The sequence below is a fragment of the Camellia sinensis genome, chromosome 2 (assembly GCF_055761805.1).
Source record: "Camellia sinensis isolate YWXY chromosome 2, ASM5576180v1, whole genome shotgun sequence".
NCBI lineage: Eukaryota > Viridiplantae > Streptophyta > Magnoliopsida > Ericales > Theaceae > Camellia > Camellia sinensis.
Window position 1 is genome coordinate 71921323 of NC_138962.1, and position 18152 is coordinate 71939474.

An 18152-nucleotide genomic window follows, 5' to 3' on the forward strand; every position below is an offset into this window, starting at 1 on the left:
TTCATATCATTAAAAATTATTGATTTACTTATTAATAAAATTGGTTATTTGTTATGCGAGTAAAATTTATGTATTAATAAAAGAGAATATTGGTGATAAATCCAATTTAGAATGTGTCTAAGACATTGGGTCCAGTGTATTTTTTTTATTGGTGAAATGTCCACAATTTGTGGAATAGTTTGGTGAGAGATTCTTTTACTTGTTTTGAAGAACATTTTGTTTTCAATTTTACCCCTTAATTTATATGTTAACTTTTTTTATCTGTTGACTTTTTTGACTATCTGTTCAATATTTTCATCTATCTGTTCAAATTATTTTCTATCTGTTCAAAATTTGTGTCTATCTGTTCAAATTTGTTAACTATTTGTTAAATATTTTTAACTGTTTATTCAAATTTTTTCCCTTATCTGTTCAAATATCTAGTTAAATTTTTTTATCTGAATTCAATCTATGGGTTCTTTCTCTATCTGTTTAAAACTTTCCAAACCTTTATCTGTTAAATAGATAAAAAAAAAAAAACACAAAACACAGAACAAATATTAGAATCTGTTCAAAATTTCAACAGATTAAAAACACAAAACACAATAGATTGTTTATAACAATAATTTTTCTTTCATTCTCACTTGTATTTATAGATATGCCAAAGAATTCTGGTGGTAATCAATCACATAGTACAGTTTGTTTAGAGTCTTTTAACTTGGTGAAATTGAAAAGAACACACAATCCATGTCTATAACAAAAACTGATAAAATTTCAAGAAAGAAAGAAAAAAAAATATATAGTAATTTTTAAACAACTGAATTAATTAAGACAAATTCAACTCAAGCAACAATTACAAGCAAAATAAACTATTCATCACATACACACACACACACACACACACACACACATATATATATATATATATATATTTTACGCATACAAATATAGAGATATGGGGAAATATAGGTGGTAGTAGTAGTAGTAGTAGTAGATGATTAGAAACGTGCCATCAGAATGGGATTCAAGGAAGGGCTATCAATAATTTCAACGAAAATAATGACAACAAAGGTTCCTTTCCGGTGAGCTCGAAAGTAAGGCCAAGCCTCGCGAAAAAACCTAACGAACTGTTTGTCTTTTACAGAGTTACTGGCATTGAAACTGGCATTATCAATTTTAGTTTTAGTTTCTCATTGATACAGATCACATCTGAGATGGAGAGAGAGAGAGAGAATAAGAAGAAGATCGACTGCGGATCTAGAAGATGCCATCGGAGATAGATCGCGACGAAAATAAACTTTTGGTAGCTCTCAAACGGCGGCAAAGCTGCTAGCTCCGATGATCGAACTGATCCGAGTTCATGACAAGTGTTAGAAGAGAGAGATCTGGAGAGAGATTGAGTGGAAAGATCGGTGGCGATGGCGATGGCGATGGCGGTGGCAGTGGCAGTGGCAGTGGCCAACTTGGTGGTGGTAGAAAAAATGAGACAGAGAGAGAGAAAAAGAGAGAGAGAGAGAGAGATTGATTGATTGATTGTTGTTTTTGAGAGAGGTGAAATGTAACCATAATAGAGTGATAAAAACGTGAAGTAGGGGGTATTTTCGTCATTTTAAGATGGCTTGTCCTTATGGACAAAGAAAATAAACATTGGATATCTTGGGAAATTCTATTTACACACACCAAGTTTCCTTACTCCACAAACTTAATGCATTTTTTCAGAATCACAATTTTATCCTTTAACAAAATTACCATCTCACCCACCGTCATCTCGCCCGCACATCTCACAATTTCTCCATACACATCTTACCCACCACCATCTCACCAGCGACTTCACCATCGGCTACCGCCGGCCATTGCCTCCCATGCCCAAACCTCAACCATACAAAGCGGGGAATAACACCAGATTGTATAACTTCTTCAATCGGCGGACTTCGTTCTGAAAATGAAATTTGAACAATTAATCTTCCAAAAATTAAACAGAAGAAATATAGCCCATATATCAAAACATAATCATATACCTATTGAAAGCAATTTACAGAATTGTGTTTACAAAAGTTGCATTGAAAGGTGTATATTAGATGTCCAATCTCCATTGCCAGTAGAGAAAAGACACATGAAGCTTTATCAATAGGCACAAGCAAATAAAGAATTCTTGAGACAGATAAGCAAGAACAAACAAGAGGAAGGCTTATCATCATCATCATTATTATTACCATCTACTTCTTCTCCTTCTCCTCTTGGCTATGCAAGGCCACCCAAAAATCTCCATGAGAGCTATGCTTGGAGACAAAGATATCTCAGAAGTCACACCTTTAGTACCAAGAAACAAACTACTGTAGCGAAGACAAAGAAGTGGCTTAGTGCAAAGAAGAAGAACTACTTGATCAAACCCAATAACGATTCAAAGGTCAAGAGGTTTCTAAGAATGGGTCGTGTTCTTTCATTGATGCTTTGCTCAAGCTCGTGTTCCTGTGTGTGGTTGAAGTTGATGTTCATGAAAATTAAGGTTTTTGGAGTGAGAAATGATGGAAGGAGAGAATGTACACAGAGAATGTGAGGGTATATTTGAAATGTGAAGCGTGTGGACTAAGATGAAGAAATAAAAATCAAATTATTAAATGTGTGGATTGAGAAAAGATGTACACAAAGATAATTTGGTGTGTAGATATAGAATTTCCCGGATATCTTGTCGAGAAAAATTCAATTTTGGATTTTTTAACCGAGCGCCCTTAATAAAATTAGTCATTTGTATATATATATATATATATGTATTTTCTTCTATTTCTTTATTAGTTCAATGAATTATCTCAGTAATTTTTTTTAGATGGGATAATTATCTTAATATTTGTTTTATATCTATTTGTTAAGAAAAACTATACACCATAATTTTTTTTTAATAAATTTGGAAGAAATGTTAAAGACTCATAAATTCATCCAAAATGATATGGTAATGGAATTGGAGTCTACATCATTAGATGTATAACAAATCAAAAAATGATACATATCATATCACATAATTCTATCATATATCTAATGATTTATTCTATTTAATTTCATAAAACAATATTCTAATTTTTAAAAAATTATCAAAATACAAAACTTAAATATATTGTAATAATAGCACGTGCCTTGCACGGGACTTGCACGGGCTTTTTTAAACTTGTATATATATATATATATATGTTTTCTTGTTTCTGAAAAAAAAAAAATTAATTAAGTCTACCCATTATAGTGTTTGGTTAAATTACAACTATGATAATTTTATTGGAGAATAACATACCAGTGAACAATTACAAAAATAATTTCAAATACATAGAAAAGTTTATAAAATTATTTTTTAATGCTGTAAGATTTATCATTAAAATGTAAATAATTTTTTCAAGTTACACTGAAATAAAGTTTCCTCTAGTTTTATAGCATTGGATTATGCCTAAAATAAAATTAAGGGAAAATTATAAATAAAATATATAAAAAAAAGAACAAACAAACAAATCAGGGTTTAAGTCTTATAACAAAACAAAATTTTAATTTTTAATTTTGTTAATTTAAATTTTATTATTTTGATTTATTTTCAATCTAAACTATCTGACTATTTTTGTTAAGTAAAGTTGTCAGAAAAAATGTATTTTAATCATAAAAATTAATGAAAATATGTATTTTAAACATTTCCATATACTTACATTACATTTACTAAGCGCATATATATATATATATATATAAATTTTGATAACTTTGTATACAACTGACTCTCATTTTCCAAACATAACCAAACCATTGCTACACACACAAAATAATTTTTAAGATTTAAACATATCTTATTTCATACCTTAACTTTTCATTACTGACCATATATTAACATATCACTAACTATTTAAATACACACCTGAGAGGGTAATTTTTGGGAAAATTGGGCCGAGCTTCGAGTTGGGTTTTGAGGCCCAAAACGCAGAGGACTAGGTAAAAAGGCCGTACTGAATACTCCGGCCTAGAGGGCAAGGTTACTCCGGCCTTGGGGAGACAAAGTTACTTCGGCCCAAGGAGGTGAGTTTATTCCGGCTCAAGAAGAGATAGTTGCTTCGGCCCAAGGAAGAGTAAGGCTACTCCGGTCCAGAGACAACTCGGAGTAGGGCCGGTCTTAGAGTTAGTCCGGTCGCAGTATGTTCTGGGAAGATCGGTTTCGGAATTAGTCCGGTCGTGACACACTCTGGTTAAGTCGGTCAGAACTTGTTACTTGGAAGTTTGATCTAAGCATACCAAGGTTGAACAGGGGCAGCCGAAGTAATGAGTTAAAGGAGAAGACCGAGCTAAGGATAGTTCGGCCTTCTCTGTGGCTCAGCATAGCCAGTGTTATTTCGGTCGTGTGGTAGTTCGGCTATGGAGAAAACCATCCCACTTGGTTTAAACTGTGGGGGAGGGTGTAAAAGGATAAGCATTATCCTTTGGAGTATGAATCCTAGGAGGACTCTGCATGGAGAAATACAAGTCCTACCAGGATTGTGCCACGGGAAACTTATAAAAGCCTACAAGCATCACCTTGGAGGAGGTAATTGAACACAATCTTTCTGAGAACTTAGAGCCTTGCCTATTTGTCAAGTTTTCTGACTTAGGCATCGGAGAGGTTTCCGGCACACACCCGCCAGCTAGCTCACGTTTGTGTTTTCAGGTGACAAAGCGACGTCGTACGAAGGAGCGTGGACTTGGTCAACAGGATTATACGAGGAGAATTATTTCCTCCCCGTACAATTGGCGCCGTCTGTGGGAAGAACAGACAAGAACAAAAATCTCTTGACTAAGCTTCTCTTTTTCTCATTCAATGGCACACATTGAAGACTTGCCACAGTCCGCCATCGACGGACTAACTCCAGAGGGGGGCGCAAGGCGCGAAGGATTACCCTCTGTCCCTCCTATGGCAGATCTGGAGCCCCAACAACATAACTCCAGGAGGAGTGGCAGGGGAAGACGGAATAGCAGCCCTCGACATTCTCAGAGCCCTGACAGGCAAAGGAGGAGGATAGATCCTCAAGCCCTGGAAGATCGCGTGAAGGAACAAGATGAACTAATTCGAAGGATGGCGGCGGACATGGAGGCTTTGAAACGCCAGATGAAGACTAAAGATGTGGCGACAGGAGAGGGGCGCAAGCACAAGACGCCCCCTCGCCACTCAGAGAATCGTAGTAGGAATACTACACCCTCCCAAGGAGAGAGCAGAAGCCTCAGGACAGGCGACACTCACTCCTTATCTTCAAGGACTCGTCACTCCAGGTCTGAGAGGACGAGATCCGAAAGATCATACACTGAAGGAAGCACGTATTGGCCTTCACATTCACACCAAACCAGACCCAGACAAACAGAGCTGCCCAGGTCATCCGACTTACGAACCGTGCTAGAAGAAAAAGCACGATGCAAGGAGGATGCCAGGGCAAAAGATCCACACCGAGTTTCGGCCTTACAACGGTTGGCTCCTCGGACGCATGGAAGCGTCGAGGTTGGAATGCCAATACCGCGACCGGCCTACGAACCAACGGACAAGGCATTGGCAAGACTACAGACTTCGCCGTTTGTCCCAGCGATCGAAAACGCACCCCTACCATCAGGCTTCCTTCAGCCGAAATTCAATACATATGAAGGGAAGACGGACCCGTATTCACACTTGAGCCACTTTCGCCAAGTCATGGCTGTGTACAGGCGAAACGAGGCCTTAATGTGCATACTCTTCCCATCAAGTCTGGGCGACCTAGGCTTGACTTGGTTTGAAAAACTCCCAGAGGGCAGCATAGCCTCCTGGGCCCAATTGGCAGAAGCGTTCGTAACAAGGTTTCGGACAAATACTAAAACACCGGTGGAGATAGACCAGTTACTCTCCATCGACATGGGTGAAAAAGAGACCCTCAGATCTTACAACAGTCGCTACTGGGAGACATTCAACCAGATTGGAGACTGCCCCACCAATCTAGCCATTGCGCAATATAAAAGAGGCCTACCAGTAGGGAACCGACTAAGGGATTCGATTACCATGACGCCACCCCTCACCATGGAGGCCCTGATGGAGAGAGTGCATCAGCACATCAGGGTAGAAGAGGATGGCGCACGTTCAAAAGCAAAAACTAGTACAACCACAATGCCAGAAAAGAAGACCTCAGCAAAGGTCAATACAGTAGATCGACGGAATAAAAACGGACGTGACAGACGAGATAACGGAGAAGACCCAAACAAAAGATGGTTGAGAATCCGCACTGCCATAACAACGGTGTTCAAAAAACCAATATATCGGATTCTGAGCGAAATAAAAGACAAGCCTTTTGTCAAGTGGCCAGCCAAGCTAGGGGAAGGTCAGAAGAATTACGATGACAGATCACGGTGCACCTTCCACAAAGAAAAGGGGCACCGAACTGAGAATTGCACGCCACTGAGACAGCACTTGGAAGAATTGGTGGCAGCAGGCCACTTGAACGAATACATTGAAGGAGGAGCGCAACCGGCCCCCCAAGATCATAATGACCATCCCAATAGAATGCCAAACGATGCACCACCTCAAGGCATTATCAATGTAATTCATGGAGTTTTTGAACCCGAGCGCGTATGTGAGCTCAGAGGTTCAATCAAGAAGGCTGAGCACTTTAGGGAAGTATTAAGTGCCCAACCTGCCATCAAGAAGGGGAGGACAGAGGCAACAAACGTCATGACCTTTTCAGATAAGGACTTAGAACGAATTTACTGCCCCCATAATGATGCCCTGGTCGTCACTCTCCGAGTCAAGGATTTTGACGTCAAGCGGATTCTGATTGACCAGGGTAGTTCATGTGAGATCATGTATTACAACACATTCAAACAACTAAAGCTGCAAGACAAAGACTTGGCACCTGCAGTTTCTCCCTTGATTGGATTCAACTCCATGCCAGAGTGGCCTGTCGGCAAAATAATCCTTCCAGTCAGAGCAGGAAGTGTAACAAAACAAGTGGAGTTCTGGGTATTGAAGGTCCCCTCCACCTACAACATCATCCTGGGCCGAACATGGCTGCATGCCATGCGTTCGGTAGCGTCGTCGTACCATCAGGTAATGCGGTTCCCCAATGACGCCGGTATAATTGAAGAAGTCTATGGCGATCAGATCATGTCAAAACAATGCTTCGCCACAGCGAACGGAAGCCGAGCTGCCAAAGGATACGTTCATTCGGTAGAAGAACCAGAGAGTAATGAACTATTCGCGGACGTCGGCAAAGAGGCTGATCAGAAAGCGGTGGAAGACTTGGTGGAGGTAAAAATAGATGAGAAGAACCCGGATAAGTTCTTCTTGCTTGGCTCATCATTGTCCAGCGCTGAGAGATTAGAGGTCTTGGAATTCTTGACCTCTAATATCGAAGTGTTTGCCTGGACACCTTACGACATGCCAGGCATTGATCCAAACTTCATCAGTCACCAACTCAATGTCCACCCATCCGCCAGACCAGTCATTCAACGCACACGCAGATCGGCACTCCACCACGCCGAAATAGTGGCAGAAGAGGTAGGCAACCTGCTGGAGGCAGGAGCGATAAGGGAAGTGCACTACCCAAAATGGATCTCCAACACCGTCGTAGTGCCAAAAAAGAATGGTAAATAGCGTGTCTGCATCGACTACAAAACAGTCAACAAGGCATGCCCCAAAGATAGCTTCCCTCTACCAAGGATAGATCAACTGGTGGACCTAACGGCAGGGCATAACCGTCTCAGCTTCCTGGATGCATACAGAGGCTACCACCAGATCGCCATGCATGAACCAGACCAGGAGGTCACATCCTTCACAACACCAAGGGGGTTATATTGCTACAAGGTCATGCCCTTTGGCCTAAAGAACGCAGGGGCGACATTCCAAAGGATGGTCACCAAGATGTTTGAACCATTGTTAGGCAGAACAATGGAGGCCTACATCGACGACATGGTGGTCAAAAGCAAGGATGAGAATGACCATCTGAAAGATTTGGGCGAGATGTTCCAGATCCTGAAGAAACACAAGTTGCGCCTCAACGCGTCCAAATGCGCATTCGGAGTTGGATCTGGCAAATTCTTGGGCTTCCTGGTGACCAACCGAGGTATAGAAGCAGACCCCTCTCAGATCAAAGCAATCCAGGAGTTGGAGAGACCAAACTCAGTCAAAGAAGTGCGGCATCTCACTGGAATGGCGGCTGCACTCAACCGGTTCATAAGCAGGTCATCAGACAGGCTACGACCATTCTTCCAAGCTTTAAAGGCCAAGTTTGAGTGGGATGAAGAATGCGACCGAGCTCTGGAAAGCTTGAAGGAGTACATGTCTTCCCCACCACTACTTGTTACTCCAGTACCTGGTGAAGAACTCTTTTTGTACCTGGCAGTCTCTCAGCACGCAGTCAGCGCGGTGTTGGTTCGTGCAGAAGGAATACAACACTTGCCCATCTTTTATGTCAGTAAGACATTATTGGGAGCCGAAACAAGGTACTTGCCATTAGAGAAACTAGCATTAGCATTAATGATGGCATCCAGAAAATTAGCGCACTACTTTCACGCCCACACCATCGTCGTCCTCACAGCCTTTCCACTAAAAGCTCTGTTTGAAAGGGCGAACTTCAGTGGGCGAATTTTGAAATGGGCAGTAGAGTTGGGACAATTCGACATCAAGTTCCAACCCAAGACCGCAATAAAAGCTCAATCTTTGGCAGACTTCGTCGCAGAATTTACGCCTGGAAGTCATCATATCTGCCCAGTCGACCTAACTGACACAACCGAACTAGGGACGGAAGTTGACGCCGGAATAGCGCAACCCCTAGAAGTAGCTAGTCAATCAAGCACCAAGGCAGACCACACTAAGGACAACAATGAAGAGACAAACAACGGCTCACCAACAGTTCAAACAGAGGACGAAGGGCAGACAGCCAATATGGACTTTGAAGAAAACACCATCCTTGACCCCACGGCATCGTCTGACCCATCCACCTGCTGGAAACTATTCGTTGGAGAGATGTGGAAGCTCTTTGTGGATGGAGCATCCAACCGACATGGTGCAGGGCTTGGCATAGTCCTCATCTCTCCAGACGGCTTGGTTATAGAGCAAGCAATCAACCTTGGCTTCCCAGCATCCAACAATGAAGCGGAGTATGAGGCGCTTCTCGCAGGACTCAAATCGGCACACTTCATGAAAGCAACCGAACTAATGGTGTACAGTGACTCTCTGCTGGTGGTAAACCAAATTTCTGGCGAATACGAAGCAAAGGATGACAGAATGGCCAAGTACCAAGAGTTAGTCAGAACGGAGATCAAGAAGTTTGATGTGGTAAGGATAGAACAAATTGGCAGGGAGGAAAACAGCCGAGCGGATGAGCTAGCAGGCCTGGCCTCAATGGCAGATACATCAATCCCTCATCCATTACTCATCGACTTCTTACCAAGACCAAGCATAGAAGACCCCGAAGCAGAAAAAGTATGTTGCGCAGAATTAGGCCCTTCTTGGATGGATCCCATCATCCTGTTCTTGAAAGACGGCATCCTACCAGGAGAGAAAAAAGAAGCCAACAAAATAAGGGCAAAGTCGCAGCGGTTTTGGCTATCTCCATCTTTGGCATTATATAAGAAGTCGTTCTCTGGGCCTTACCTCAAGTGCGTTCATCCCAGCAAAGTAGAAGCATTCCTGTTCGAAATACATGAAGGGGTATGTGGAAGTCATCAAGGGGGAAGGTCGCTCGCTTACAGGGCTATTTCACAAGGATATTGGTGGCCATATATGCAAGCAGACTCAGAGAAATATGTGAAGAAGTGTGAAAAATGCCAGAAATTCGCGCACCAAATACATCAACCAGCAAGAGAACTCCTACCCTTAACTAGCCCATGGCCTTTCGCAATGTGGGGCTTAGACATAGTAGGACCACTTCCAACAGCACCCGGGGGCAGAAAATTCTTCCTCGCAGCAACAGACTACTTCACAAAGTGGGTGGAAGCAGAAGCATTGGCGTCAATCAAAGAAAAAGATGTGAAGAAGTTTGTTTGGCAAAATATTATCACTCGATTTGGCATACCAAAAGCACTGATCTCAGACAATGGAACTCAGTTCGACGGCAGAATCTTCAGAAGCTTTTGTGAAGAATACAAGATAGATTTCTACAATTCCACACCGGCTTATCCTCAAGCAAATGGGCAGGCTGAAGCATCAAATAAAGTCGTCTTGGATGGACTAAAGAAAAGGCTAGAGAAAGCAAAAGGCAAGTGGGCGGATGAACTTCCTCACGTCTTATGGGCTTACCGCACCACACCTCGGCGATCAACTGGAGAAACACCATTTTCCTTAGCCTATGGCATGGAAGCAGTGATCCCACTAGAAGTTGGCCTCCCCACAATTCGAAGTGAAAATTTTGATCCAGACTTAAATGGAGAAGCCATAGCCTTAGAACTCAACCTTGCAGAAGAAAGAAGAGAAAGAGCATTGGTCCACATCGCCTCATACCAACGAGAGTTAATCAGAAAATACAGCAAAAAGGTGCATCCAAGGCAATTCAAGATTGGGGATTGGGTACTACGCAAAGTAATGGGAAACACCTTGGTCCCAGGAGACGGCAAGTTAGGCCCAAATTGGGAAGGTCCTTATAAGGTGGTTGGGTTAGCAGGCAAAGGGGCATACCACCTAGAAGACAAGGATGGCAAGGCAATCCCTAGGCCATGGAATACGGCCAATCTCAAGATATTTTACTTTTAGCTTTTCTTTTTCAAACATGTAATTTTCTCTTCCTTCAATAAAATGAGAAATTCTTTTTAGCACGAGTTACTCTTTGTAGAAAGTTAGCTTTCAAGACTCAAGTATATTGCAAGCATTCTATTCTAAGTTAGCTGGAAAAACTAACTTAGAGGTTGGCTGGATTAAACCAACACTTGTTACTCTTCAGCCGAAGTAAGGGTAAAGCTGAAGAGTGGTTGGTTGGAATAAACCAACTCTTGTTACTCTTCAGCCGAAGTAAGTGTATGGCTGAAGAGTGGTTGGCTGGAATAAACCAACTCTTGTTACTCTTCAGCCGAAGTAAGTGTATGGCTGAAGAGTGGTTGGCTGGAATAAACCAACTCTTGTTACTCTTCAGCCGAAGTAAGGGTAAAGCTGAAGAGTGGTTGGCTGGAATAAACCAACTCTTGTTACTCTTCAGCCGAAGTAAGGGTAAAGCTGAAGCGTGGTTGGCTGGAATAAACCAACACTTTGTACTCTTCAGCCGAAGTAAGGGTAAAGCTGAAGAGTGGTTGGCTGGAATAAACCAACTCTTGTTACTCTTCAGCCGAAGTAAGTGTATGGCTGAAGAGTGGTTGGCTGGAATAAACCAACTCTTGTTACTCTTCAGCCGAAGTAAGTGTAAGGCTGAAGAGTGGTTGGCTGGATTAAACCAACACTTTGTACTCTTCAGCCGAAGTAAGGGTAAAGCTGAAGAGTGGTTGGCTGGAATAAACCAACTCTTGTTACTCTTCAGCCGAAGTAAGTGTATGGCTGAAGAGTGGTTGGCTGGAATAAACCAACTCTTGTTACTCTTCAGCCGAAGTAAGTGTAAGGCTGAAGAGTGGTTGGCTGGATTAAACCAACACTTAGTACTCCTCAGCCGAAGTAATTATGTCGGCCAAGGAGTGGTTGGCTGGTAATTATAGTTGCACAAAATACAGGCATACACATCAAAACCGGAATAAGAGTTGCGTAAAATTTTCATTCAACAAGAAGTCATTACATGGGCATACTTCGGTTACAAAGAGAAGAAAAAATTAAGAGAAAAGTTCATCTATCTCGGCGTCAAACTTAGCGTCACCGTCAACTCGCAGACCGGTTTCCGAAGGGAGCTCATTCACAATCGGCAAAGCCACTTCGGCTGGAATCACGGTTTCCCTGGGAAGATCAACTGTCAAGTCTTCCACAGCGGGCTCCGACCGAACTGGCTGGTCCACATTATCAACCGGAATGTCCTCAGGAGCAGAGGAGTCATCAGTGTCTGAGTCCTCCAGAAACTCCTGCTGCAAGGCGTCTGCATACGCCGCCAGGGACTTCGGTATAAAGTAGGCTGGAGGGTCGAAGACCTCGGTCTGTTCATCATGACCGAGCTTCTCCACAGCCCCCCTCCAGCCGCACTTGAAGAAGAGCTCCTTGGCGGCGGCGCATTGTTTGACGTAGGCATCTTCCGCCTCCTTGTAACCTCGCTTGTACCCCTCATTTTCGGCCACCCCCATGTTCTCTTTTAGTTCGTTTATTTCGGCGTCTTTTCTCTTCTCAAGCTTCAGCAGCTCACGCAGATATTTGTCTTTCATCACAATGGCCGCTTTTTGCTTCTCCGCTTCAGCCGAGTTAACCAGCTCGGCAAGTCGGCCGTTCTACGCTTGAAGCTCGGCCAATCTCCTTTCGGCCTCCACTAGTTCGGCCGCCTTCGCTTCGGCTTCCGCCATCGCTTGCCTTGTGGTCTTGCGGAGTTCTTGGACCTTCCTATAAGTAATATTGTTCTTTTGCAAGGCCTGGCAAAACAAAGATTTCTTCTCAGCCGAAGTAAAAGTTGGAAAAATTTAGACAGAAAAAACAGACAGAGCTACTTACCAAGATCATGGACTTGGAAGCAGACCGAATTGATTTCATTTCGGTGTTCAGTTGCTTCAAGTGGTGCTCCATGTCCTTGGGGAGGCACACACTTTTGGCCAGGTTAAAGGCCAGTTGGTGGTCTTTTTCAGCCACGACCGAGTCAGTGGCTTTGATGTTTCGGTCGTTGAAGATCAGCGGCGGAGCCCACTTCGGAGATCGAGCTCGGTCAGTTTGCTCTGGTTGGGGGGCAGGATGAGGACTTTGGGGGACGGATTCGACATCATCAACAAGTTGCTGTTCGGCTGACGTAGATCGGGCGCGTTTGGAAGGGCGAGATGAAGAAGGCCGTTATGAAGGAAGGGCCACGACGGCGGGCTGCACCTCAGTAGTTGGTGTTACTTCGGCCCTGGTTGTTGCGGTCAGGAGGGCCCTAACTCTGCTTTTCTTTGCCATTTCTTCTTCAGCTGTTAGTGGGACAAGTCTTATCTCGGGCAAAGTTGGGTCCGGTTCTGGGTCTTCCTCGAGAAGAAAATCGGTTACCTTTGCTTTCCGTCGACCGCTGTACCGGTAGGTCGGTTCGAAATTCAGAAGCTTAGCCCAACTCCTCTCTTGGCACCGTAGTGCGGCTCGCAAAATTGCAAGGTTGGGATAACTATATAGAGAACGGAGGTGGGCAAAATCTGCAAAAAAGAGAAGTGTTAGTTCGGTCAATGGACTGAAGAACCGAAATAAAATGCAAAGAAGAAGATCGAAGTTAAATTACCAGGCTCTCCCATTTTCCAATTTATAGGTCGGCCAGGAATTTGAGCTTGAAAATCCTCAAAGTTCCCAGAGACCCAAAAGAAATCATCATCGTTAAGATCTTTGTCCGGAGTGTGTTTAATTATCTTCTCTCGGCGGCGGCGAATTCTAAGGTAATAGACCCACCCAGCATTCTTTGAGCCAATAGAGTACTGATGAAAGATCTCGGCCAGACCAAGATTTAGTCCGGTTTGGTGGTTTAATGCGGCTATTCCCATTATAATACGATATGTATTGGTGGACAGTTGGGTGGGGCACAACCTAGTCTGTCTAAGAAATTCACAGATTAGCGGTTGGACAGGAAACCGTAGTCCGGTTTCTATTATGGATTGAAGGGTAAAAGGGACGAAGCCTTCATTGTCCCAGGGAGTAGCATCTTTCTTGGCCAACACCAGTTGGACATCATCAGGAATCTGGTAATCTTGCCTAAATTCGGCCATGCCACCAGGGGTTTCGACTAAATATCTATACTTACCCATTTGTCGTATAATTTATGAATAAATTATTTCGGTACAAAAACTAGGCTCAGTAGCTCGGTTGAGCACACGCAGGAATGCCTGGGCAACCTAAGTCTGCAAGGTAAAAAACAAAGGGGTTAAGCACAGATCGTTGGACCGCGCTACAAATTATAAGCAAGATATACAAATCCTACTTCGGCTTAGTGGGCTGGTTCTACCTCGGCCCATCAGAAGGTTTGTTAGCTCGGTTTTGAGCAGTTTAGACCGGTTTAATGTCTAGGGGCAGCTTTCTGAGTTCGGTCTAAAAAACTAAGAAAGCTAGTTTTGTCCCAAGGCTTAAATCGGTTGCAGTATGAGGAAAGTTACTTCGGTTGAACCCCTAGGGGTGGTTTTCTGAGTTCGGCTTAAGAGCTAAGAAAGCCGGCTTGGCCCCGAAAGGCTTAGCTCGGTTATAGACCGAAGTACCTAGTTCGGTATGTGCACGTTTTTTCGGTGATCTTATCTTGGCTAGAGTGGTTCGGAAGAAACTACTGATATTCCTACAAGTCCTAGTTCGGTTGTTCTCTGAAATCTATCTACATACATAACACAAACAGTATCCTAGTTCGGTTGGGATGTGATTCTGGATCAAAATCGAGTTTTCTCTAGGGTATATGACATATACTCATGGGTTATACAGGTTTCTTCATCAAAGTACGAAAGCAAAGCAGACAAATGAAGAAAAATGTTTGCAAAAAGCATACAAAACAAAAACAGATGGAAAAACAAATAAAAAAAGCGAGAAGGGTAGGCTTGCTTACCAGATTGGAGAAGAAGAAGCTGAAGATGGAGCAGTAGCAGCAACGGAAGCACGAACACAGTAAGCTCAAAGCTCAAAAACTCAGGAAACAGAGGAGAAGAGAAAATGAAGAATGGAAGGTGAAGTAATTCGAGAAAGAGTAAAAAGGTTGTTTTGTGAAAGAAGGGAGAGAAAAAGGCGGCAAAAAGAAGCGGGAACAGTACAAAAATTCTGAAGGGCGGCATGACAGTTGGCCACAGCTTATCAGAATTTGCCACGTGTCACTGGAATGGGAAGCGTTACAGTCGCTGTGATTGAAGAGACGTTTTGACCGGACATAGTGATACCCGAGGTAAACTTAGTTCGGCTGGAAAGGCTAAAAGGGTTTTTTAGCTCGGCTGAAAAAGCGTAACAAACTCTAGCTCGGCCAGAAGGCTGGTAATCCCAATCATGTTGCACAGATGGAATTAAGGGGCAATTGAGAGGGTAATTTTTGGGAAAATTGGGCCGAGCTTCGAGTTGGGTTTTGAGGCCCAAAACGCAGAGGACTAGGTAAAAAGGCCGTATTGAATACTCCGGCCTAGAGGGCAAGGTTACTCCGGCCTTGGGGAGACAAAGTTACTTCGGCCCAAGGAGGTGAGTTTATTCCGGCTCAAGAAGAGATAGTTGCTTCGGCCCAAGGAAGAGTAAGGCTACTCCGGTCCAGAGACAACTCGGAGTAGGGCCGGTCTTAGAGTTAGTCCGGTCGCAGTATGTTCTGGGAAGACCGGTTTCGGAATTAGTCCGGTCGTGACACACTCTGGTTAAGTCGGTCAGAACTTGTTACTTGGAAGTTTGATCTAAGCATACCAAGGTTGAACAGGGGCAGCCAAAGTAATGAGTTAAAGGAGAAGACCGAGCTAAGGATAGTTCGGCCTTCTCTGTGGCTCAACATAGCCAGTGTTATTTCGGTCGTGTGGTAGTTCGGCTATGGAGAAAACCATCCCACTTGGTTTAAGCTGTGGGGGAGGGTGTAAAAGGATAAGCATTATCCTTTGGAGTATGAATCCTAGGAGGACTCTGCATGGAGAAATACAAGTCCTACCAGGATTGTGCCACGGGAAACTTATAAAAGCCTACAAGCATCACCTTGGAGGAGGTAATTGAACACAATCTTTCTGAGAACTTAGAGCCTTGTCTATTTGTCAAGTTTTCTGACTTAGGCATCGGAGAGGTTTCCGGCACACACCCGCCGGCTAGCTCACGTTTGTGTTTTCAGGTGACAAAGCGACGTTGTACGGAGGAGCGTGGACTTGGTCAACAGGATTATACGAGGAGAATTATTTCCTCCCCGTACAACACCAAAAGCTCTTCATCTTCACCACTATAAACAACAAAACCCCCCTATAATCCTTAAAACAGACACCATCTCCGTCGGTCTTGATCTCCATCACCTACGAAGGTTTCATTTGGCCTCCATCTTCGCTGGTGTTGATCTCCATAGTTAGTATTGAACTCTCGTCGTGTCTTATCTTGTCGTTTCGTCATTTCAAATCACCGGCGGAGTGTTTCATTTGGCCTCTATCTTCGCCAGTGTTGATCTTCATTGCTATTGTGAAACTATTGTCTCTCGTTGTCATTTTAGATTAGAATTCTCATCATTGATTCATGAGTGTGTATTAATGGTGGAGATGATGGAACATGAGGGTATCTCTTTAGTAACAAATTCACTTTTATAATCAAGAACACAGTCAGTTTTTAACATTGCTACGTTGGGTGGGTATAGAATTCTGTAAAAAATTTAACATCAAATTAGTCATGTTCAAGAATACAAAGTTAAACAAATTTAACGTGTTCAAAAATTTATATCTGAACAATGTATAAAAGTTTAATTTATTTTAACCAAACTAAATTCAAATGTTTAATTTTTTATGTATGAACATTTAATATGTGGTCAATCTTAATAATTTGAATAAAATTATTTTGTTCAAATATAAATAATTGAACATTTTGTAAAATAAAAGCTCAACTTTGATTATCCGAACACTACGAACAAATTCATCTTCCCAACATACGAATGAGAAAAATAAATAATCAAAAAATTAAGTCATAAACTACATTTTTCAATGTTCAAATCAACGTTTTCAATATTTATATTGGAACCAACTATCTCAATGTCATCTATCGTGTGCAAATCTTCAAAAACTAATTGATTTCAATATTCTTAAACTCTAAATTTTCAAAGGCAATGTTTTGAGTTTGAAAAATAAGTATAATAGAGAAGATGATGAAGTGAGTTAATTGATAATAAATGATATCATGAGTGTATGTTAATGGAGAAGATGATGAAGAAATATAATATTTATATGTTAAAATTCTGAACCCTATAGAGTTGATGGTGTGTAAAGAGTATTCTGTACTTTTAAATGTAAAATTTTTAAATGGGTAAAATACATCTCATGTTGTCTTTAATGGTCATTTCATTAGGATATTTAAATATAAATTTAATCTATTAATGATTTGTATTGAGAGAACTAGCAGTGTGTTTGGTTTAAGTTTTTTGGATTAAATTTTTTAAAAACTGAGTTTTTTGATTTTCGTATTTTTTTGTTTTTAGTTAATATTTTTAAAATTTTAAACACTTTTTTTAGATACACTTTACTTAGATATTTAAAAAGTAAAAAAATTGTGAAATTTTTTTTTAAAAAATACATAAAAATATAAAAAATGAACTGAATTCCCGTATTTTTTATATATATATATATTTTTGGTATTTAGTGAATTTTTAAAAGATTTTTTTCACAAATTTTTTACTTTTTAAGTATATTTATGTTAGCTATGTCTAAAAAGTAAAAAAAAAAATTGCTTAAAATATTAAAAAAATTCAGTAAAAATAAAAAAAAATACGAAATAAGAAAGTAAAATTTTCTAAAAAGTATTTTTTGAAAAACCTAACCAAGTAAAATGTGTAAATAAAATCACCCAAGAAAAAGAGAGAGAGAGGGAGAGAGAGAGAGAGAGAGGGAGAGACTGTTCTTTTGATCAAACCAAAAACCTAGATATATTAGTTAACAAAGGTTGATTACAGAAGCCGACTCACGAGAGACCTATAACTTTCGAAATACAAAGAAACTTAAAACAAGTAGCATTAATTCCTAATATCCTGAATGACCGAAGCAGAACTCCACTTGGGAAGCCCAGCACCCTTCAAGGTATTTATCAAAACTTGACAATCTGAAAAAACACACTGCAATTGCCGTTCCTCTGCCCATTGAAAGGCAGCTAAACATGCCTTTGCCTCCGCAACTAGTGGCAACACAAGATGAGTGTGCTGTACTCGACGATCCACCATTTCCTGATTCTCATCGTAGTAAACCCAAAGCATATGCAGCCTGACAGCTTTGCGACTTCCACGCTCCATCAACCAAAACATCCAGACCTGGAATTCAGAGTTACGAGCAAGAGAATTCCCAAGAAGACAGCAATTCGTATCATTATCCGTAGGGCTATCATAGGGCAACTCGTATCATTAAAAGAAAATGAAATTGTTTGCTTTGTTCCAGCCTAACTTCCAACATCTGAATCGATTGCAAAATGGTGATTCCAAAATATTATTAAAAACCAG